This window comes from Benincasa hispida, chromosome 5 (genome assembly GCF_027475165.1).
Source record: "Benincasa hispida cultivar pf3 chromosome 5, pf3_genome.v1.1, whole genome shotgun sequence".
NCBI lineage: Eukaryota > Viridiplantae > Streptophyta > Magnoliopsida > Cucurbitales > Cucurbitaceae > Benincasa > Benincasa hispida.
The window spans coordinates 16,041,947-16,050,250 of NC_143482.1; positions in this window are offsets into that span (position 1 = coordinate 16,041,947).

Below are 8,304 nucleotides of genomic sequence, written 5' to 3' on the forward strand. Positions count from 1 at the left end.
CTAGGAACTTGTGGATTAGCATGATGGGGTAAAACCTATAGGGTCTAAGTGGATCTACAAAAGAAAATGAGGTGTAGATGGAAAGGTAAAGACCTTTAAGGCTAGACTCGTAGCAAAGTGTTATACCCAGGTTGAGGGAGTGGACTATGAGGAAACTTTCTCACCTGTTGTGATGTTGAAGTCTATCAAGATTCTCCTATCCATAGCCACATTTTATGATTATGAGATATGGTAAATGGATGTCAAGATTGCCTTTCTGAATGATAATCTTCAGGAGACAATTTACATGGCTCAACTAGAGGGATTCATTGTTCCAGATCAAGAGCAAAAAGTTCGCAAACTTAATAGGTCCATTTATGGGCTGAAACAAGCATCTAGATCGTGGAACATCAGATTTGATAGTGCGATCAAATCATTTAGCTTTGATAAGAATGTTGATGAGCTTTGTGTTTACAAGAAAATCATCAACAGCTCAATACCTTTCCTAGTGTTGTATGTGGATGATATCCTACTCATTGGGAATGATGTAGGTTTTCTGACTGACATTAAATTGTGCCTAGCCGCCCAATTCTAAATGAAAGACATGGGAGAAGAGCAGTATGTTCTAAGGATCCAGATCATTTGGGATCGTAAGAACAAAAGGTTGGCCTTGTATCAGGCATCGTACATTGACAAGATGTTGATCAAGTACTCGATGCAAAATTCCAAGAGGGGTTTATTACCCTTCAGGCATGGAATTATTTTGTCTAAGAAACAGTGTCCTAAGACACCTCAAGAGGTTGAGAAAATGAGACAGATTTCCTATGCTTCGGCTCTTGGAAGCCTCATGTATGCAATGTTATGTATTAGACTTGACATTTGCTATGCAGTAGGGATTTTCAATCGATATCAATCCAATACAGGATTAGATCACTGAACGACGGTCAAAACGATTCTCAAGTATCTTCAGAGAACGAGAGATTATATGCTCGCGTTGCAGATAAGGATTTGATCCTTACAAGATACACAGACTCTGACCTTCAGACTGATAGAGATTCTTAGAAATCGTCATCAGGGTCAATATTCACTCTGAATGGAGGGACTGTAGTTTGGCGAAGCATCAGGCAAGGATGCATCACGGACTCTAATATGAAAGCCGAATACGTAGCCCCTTATGAAGCTGCTAAAAGGGTTGTTTGGCTTAGAAAGTTCCTTACAGATTTGGAAGTTTTTCCAAATAAGTCTTTGCCGATAATTCTCTATTGTGACAACAGCGAGGCTCTGGAAAATTCTAAGAAACCCTATAGTCACCAACGAGGCAAGCATATTGAACGGAAGTATCATTTGATTAGGAATATTGTGCATCACGGTGATGTGATAGTTCTCGAAGATCGCATCGGAGCACAATGTTGCTAATCCGTTTACAAAGGCCCTCACGACTAAGGTGTTCGAGGGTCATCTGGAGAGTCTGGGTCTACGGGACATGCGACACTTTGTCTAGGGCAAGTGGGAGATGATATTAGTGTATAGAGTATGCCGTAGTTTATTATATATTGTACTATTTTATATATTGTACATTAGTCTCTCAAGGTATTAGGACAAGATTGTTGGGATTGGTGTCCTAATTCTCCCGGTGGTCTCGTATTTTGTAAACATTTTGTACACATTGTTATTAATAAAATAAATGTTATTTTATAGCATTTATTCATAATTCATATCCAATAAACTAAGATCTATGGTTATTTCGTGTAACTTAAGCATGTATGTGAGATATACAAGTGGATCATGCCTTAAGTAATAACTTAAATGGTCTGTAGTATAAGGATAAAGGAGGGATACCTTATCCTAGTGACACTATGGATACGACCCGTTTTGTAGATATTTACAAGTGTTGTAAAGTGCTACAAATGGTCTGATCCTGATCATTCATGTGGAGACATGCGAGCGAGGGTGTCCTATACAAAGAGTTTGTATAAGATCGGGCTACGAGATGATTAGTCTCTTTATATAATGCTGTTGATAATTGAGACTTATATTTTACCAAAATGACCATAGGTGATATGACCTTAATCCTGAGTGTTTTGGGAACTTCTGCCTACGAGGTCAGTCCTTTGATTAATACGGGTTAGAGTGGCCAGATTGTCATCTCAACAAGCTTACCTTTTTTGGGATTCATCTGATTGGGGAGTTGGGAACTCAACTACACAAGACGAAATTTACTCCTTCCCCAAAGCAGGGGTAAGTAAATAAATTGCTCCCTTAAAAGCTGATTCCAGATCTTGAACATAGTGGTCACATGCTCTCTTTGGAAGATAGGACTCAGTCATAGTAGGACTATGACTTATTGTTCATTAGAGGAATCAATGGTACTTAAGGAGTTAGATGTAACTATAGGGGCAAAACGATAAATTGGCCCAACTGTACTTACGAGCGATTTGTTAGGGGTTATCGCACTGTTGATTGGTTATATGGACACAAAAATATATCTGTAATGAGAAGGGTGAAGCTGTTGTTCTTTAGTGGAGTGATAAACAGTTAACGGATGGTAGATCTCGTGACTAAAGAATTTAGTCAGTTATTCACGTGCCGTTGGAGCTTCATGCTACAGGTCCATGAGGTCTCCTTGGTAGCTCAATGGGTTCAAGTTGAGAATCAGATTTTTGGTTAGTTTGAAGTGTTCAAATTAACAAGAGGAAATTCAATCATATGTGTTATAATTGATATGATGTATTAGATACATTAAGTGGAGGAACTAATATAAATATGATTTATATTAAGTACCATAAAATAGAAAATGAACTATGATTTATATGTCTCATATGATGAAATATTAAAACTATAGGTTATAAATATAATATGATAGGTTGGTTATCATATTTATTTATAATATATTAATTAATGATAATTAATTCTTTTTCTCTAATAATAGATTTGAGTGGGAGGTTATTGGAAGTTTTATGGTAACCATGAGATAAAAGAAAAATTGTTTTCCAAATATAGAAGTTGAATCATCTTGAAAATTCTCACGGAAAAAGGCTATCAAGTAAAGTTTGTTTTTACTAAGTGATAGTCGTTGAAAGCATACACGATTGCTTAGAGTTGACTATATAGTAGTTACTCGTTGATCGTTGCTACAGGATCGAGTAGCACAGTTTATGCGATAGGCTTCCGTTTACTAAACGCTCGAGTACATCGTCTATGTCATAGACAGTGTTCATATCTCCCACTTACTGATTGTCTACTCGATCATATACCTCCAATCTTCCTCAAGCCAAGATCATACAAAGTCCACAATTCCTGGATTCTCACACCAAGAATACCAAGGTAACACTTGTGGTAGTGTTCTATCTTAGTTCATGGATTGAGATGGACTCAATTGGGTTCGAGGAGCATCCAGACGTTCAAGGAGGTCGTAATCTATTCGTTCGTTTGAGTGTTGTTGTGGACACATTAGAGACTGATCTAAGGATACTTGAAGAATGGTTCTTCAAAGGTATACATACTCTCTATCCCTTGTTCGTATAGTATGCTGTAATTTCTATTGATGCATAATCTGTTCGTTTTCGGTTAGACTGTAATCGTTGTGTTCAATTTGAATGGGATTTGGAACGATCCACCTTCGCTGCACATGGAGATCTCTGTTTGTGATTTCCTTCACATGGCTATTATATGAATACTTGAACTTTATGTAGAGACATAAAAATAGATCAGGTTTGAGTAAATAGTCAAAATGATTTATAGTATACGAGTAAGGTTGGGTGCCTTATTCTGGTACCACTATTGGATACAACCCACTCTGTAGTTGTTACAATTTGTTGTAAGATGCTACAAACGAAGTGATCCTGAGTCGTTCATGTATTGACATGAGAAGTGGGGGTGTCCTATACAATGAGTTTGCATAAGATTGGACCAATAAATAAGTCACTCTTACTTTATAATGTTGCTTACTGTTTAAGACTGACTATTTTGCTTAGATGACCTAGGTAACTCGATCTTAATCCTGAGCTAGCTTTGAACTTTTGTTTATTTAGGATTATCCTTTGATCTGCATGGTGACCTAGGTAACTCGATCTTAATCCTGAGCTAGCTTTGAACTTTTGTTTATTCAGGATTATCCTTTGATCTGCATGGCTGAGAGTAGTCCAACAACACTGCTCAATAAGCCTCCCATTTTAGGGATAAGATTGGATAGATAGCTGGGGACATATTTTGGCAAAATAGAATTCATGCCTACTTGATTTAGGGATAGAAGGTAGGTTGTTCTCTTAAGTGCTGAATCCAGGTCTTGAACAAGGAGACCCACCCTCTCATTGTGGTTAGATCACAAACCAATTGTTCATTAGATGATCAATGGAACTTAAGAAGAAAGACGTAATTTCAAGGGTAAAACAACATTTGACCCAGCCGTTATTACAAATAACCTATGAATGATCGACTTACTGATTATGGTTAAATAAAGTGGACAAAAATATATCTACAGTGAGGAGAGTGCAACTATCGAGCTATAGTGGTATGACTCTAGTTAACAAATATTGATTAATTCGTTCTAAAGGGTTTTAGCCAATTAACCTCAAATCGTTGGAGCTCATGATCTGTTTCTCTACTAGCTTGTAAAATATAAACACCTTGCATTAGTAAATTGAATAAATTTGAAATGAAATCATGATACCAGTTTTGATCAATTCTACTCATTAAATATAGTCTATTTCAGATGCCAAAGAAGCACTTTTCCACCGAAGACAATATCCAAACAGAAGCACCAAATAAAATACAACATAAAAATGTCTGAAACTAAACATGGTCTGTCTGTTTCACTTTCACTGCTGTCTATGGTTATCTTATTCTTCTTCTTCTTGCTTTTTAATTTACATTTGAAAAACAAGATGGAATTTGGATGCCATCGGAATAACACAGTTAATTTCCTCCATGTTTATAATTTTTAATGCAAATAAGAAAAAAGTAGTGGGTTAGAGTCAGAGATTAAAAAAAAAGGGAGAGAAGAAAAGCCCTAATGTGTATCAAAGAATCAAATCATTTGTCAGATGCAATTTATTGGTTAAAATTAATTGTAAAAAGCATCTCGAATCTTGTCACTATTTATTTGTTGTGGGGTTTTTTTAAAAAAAAAAATTATGAGAGGTCAAGATTTGTCCTAACAGGTGTGTTACTTTGAAACTTCACCAGGTAATGTTTTTAATTTTTGTTTTATATATATATATTATTTAATAAAGTTTAAATATTACATTTTGTCACATGGATTATTTTGGTCTGAGTAGTTTTCGAATCTTCATTTAATCCATATTTTTTCAATTTTTTTAAATTTTGATGTGAACTACAACCTAAATTACATCTAACGTGTAACTTTACTTTTATCTAATAAAAAAAATTAAAAAATACTTTTTGTAAAAAAGGACTATTCGATATATTTTTGTTGGGTGTAGTTTCAACTGTACAAGCGCAGATTGAATCCAAATTTTTTCTTTTAACTTTTGTATGCTTTTAAAATGTTAATTTTGATTTTTTTTATACCTATAAACTTAAAAAAAAGGTATCTTTTTTTTATAACTCATTCATTTGTATTTATATTTGATTTTTTACCGTGAGAATGTTAACACATTATATCCACATTTTAAAATTACAGGAATTCAAATAGACAAAAATTGAAAATATGTTGAGAAAAAAAAATATGTTTTGAAAATACCAAGTTTAAAATGAATTAAAGCTGAAAAATAAAAAAAAAATCAAATAATTGTTTCTTTTTTAGATTATTTCTTTCGATTTTGTTTCATGTTTCATAATTTATAATTTACGATTAAAAAATTAAAAAAATCAGATTACGATATCGAAATAAGTTCCTTATAATCGTTTTACATTTTTTTTAAAATTCAATAAGTGATGAAGCTTCCAACCTCTAATTTTAATTAATTTTAAGAACATATGTTATCAATGCTTTAACCAATTGTGTTTTGGCACCATAATATTTTACATCTAATTACATATTAGCTTAGTTGGTGTTTTAATTTCTTTACATTTTTCAAACCATTCCCTACTTTTCCTTAAAATTTAATGTGGTAAGTGAAACATAAGATATTATAATGATATGTATATATGATTGTGAGAATATGCTTTGGGTAATGGATTTGATATCTGACATATGATGACAAGCATGTTTCTCTCAAGTCTATCCATATTTGATTTCTCTATTTTTGTTTATGTTAAATAAAAATTCCTTATAGAGTAATATATATTTAGGACTATTTAGATGTCCTCTTTAGTTTTTAGAACAAAAATTAAATCAAGCAAACATATGTTTGAGTTTTGTTTTAGAGTTACTATCTTTCATATATTTCTTTAATTGATTTGTATAGACATTTTGTATTAAAAATAGAGAAAATATCAATTTATTCTTTAAAAGGTAGGTGTTGTGTGAATTTAAACGCTGAATTAATAATTATCAATATGAACACTGAATTTTTGTAAATATATCAATTTATATCTTCTATTATGTTTCGTTTGGAAAAACCTCATCTGAAACTTATAATTATATTAGTTAAATTCAAAGTATCAAAATGAAGCAATTTCGACTCTTAGCCATAATTTTCTTTGAAAATCATCCCTAAATTACTCTAAACTTCCATTGGTAAAATCGGAATTTGAATAACTATAAAAATATTTGAGAGTTATTGCATAAATGTTTTCTAAAGGTATAGGTTTAGATTGGCTGGCTTATGAAAATTTCATATTTTAGTTGACTCAAAATATAAGTTTCACACGTATGGCATTGGTCAAACAAAACCTGGAGGCCGAGAGTGCAAAATTGATAACTTATGAAGTTGATAATTTAAATTGATATAATTATTAGTTGAGAATATTAATTGATACAACCCCTAAAGTTTAGACATATTGATAACTTGTAGAAATACAAGTTATTGTAGTCTTTTACTTAGAATAATGAGGTTAGATAAGCAAAATATGCATTGATAGTACTAGGAATTCATGCTTAAATTTTACTTGCGTTGAAGTACACTTGAAGTCCCTACTGACCGCATATCATGAGTTAACCCATGCCAAAGTGCTATATTTTTCTAGATGATCGCAAGATTTGCAGCTGACTATAGGATCTGTTCGCATGCATCGAGTTCTCACCCGATAGAGAAATATTTGATCGCATGCCTCAGGATCCCTGACTCAGTACCAACAGATCTTCTGCCACAACTTCATAATTTTGACCATGATAGTAGTCCTGACACTCTCACCAACCAAGTCAGAGATGACGTTTAATTAGAGTGGGAATCCCAAAGCTGTTAGTGCAAGGTTCTATAAATAGAACCTTGATGCCCATAAAGAGGATGGAGATTTTGCCTGAGAACACCCGTAGGCACGATACTTATACCACAAGCAAGAGTGCAATCGAGAATATTCCCGAGAACTTCCACTTCAAAACTCTTCTTCGAGTTACCACCGGAACTTCAACGGAGCAAATAGCTTGAGAGAGCCTTCTCCACAACATTCTTACCATTAGTCACCAACAGCTTTGACACTACTTCTGTTGAATGCAAGAAATTGCTAAAAATTTCCTTTCCATTATTTTTTTCTTATCTTTCACTATTGTATTGCATTGTGACTTTAAGAGATTATTCATTTTGTAAACAAAAATTCTATTTCTATCTATATATCATCATGACTACTGTCATTATCTTCTCTATCTTTACCATCACTCTTTTATTTATCATGAGTAACTGACTTTCCACAGGGTAAAGTGGAAGCTAAATACCATGAGCTAAGCTTGGTTCTTGAGGGTTAATCTCGTTTGCTTAGTGTAAGGTGATAACTACTTGCCTATGATCACTCATAGAGTCAAGTAGTTATAACCAACTACCCGAGAGGGTAAGTAGTTGTGGATCTCACTGAGCAAAATAAGAAGTGTTTCTAGAAATAGAAATAACCTTATGCTCAATGCCACATCATTCATGCATCATGGAGATATGACAAATTTGGCTCGCCGCCAAGAGGTGTGCGATGAACAGATGTTGCGAGCCTCGATTACCCTTGAAGCTAAACCTAGAAACTTGGCATTGACTTTCCCCTAACCCTGCTTTCCGCAAACATTTTTATTACATGATAAAGTTACTGCTTCCTTTAAGATTCTCAGGATTATTCTTCATGTGCTCAATAACTGTTTAGACAGTTTAATCGCATAGTTATTTATAATCGCATGCTTCTTAATTTCTTTTTCTCTACTATATTCATTTAGTCTTCCCTGCAAACACAATACTTTATAATCATTTTTAGTTACAAGTCTCTGAGTTCAACCTCAGTTCACAC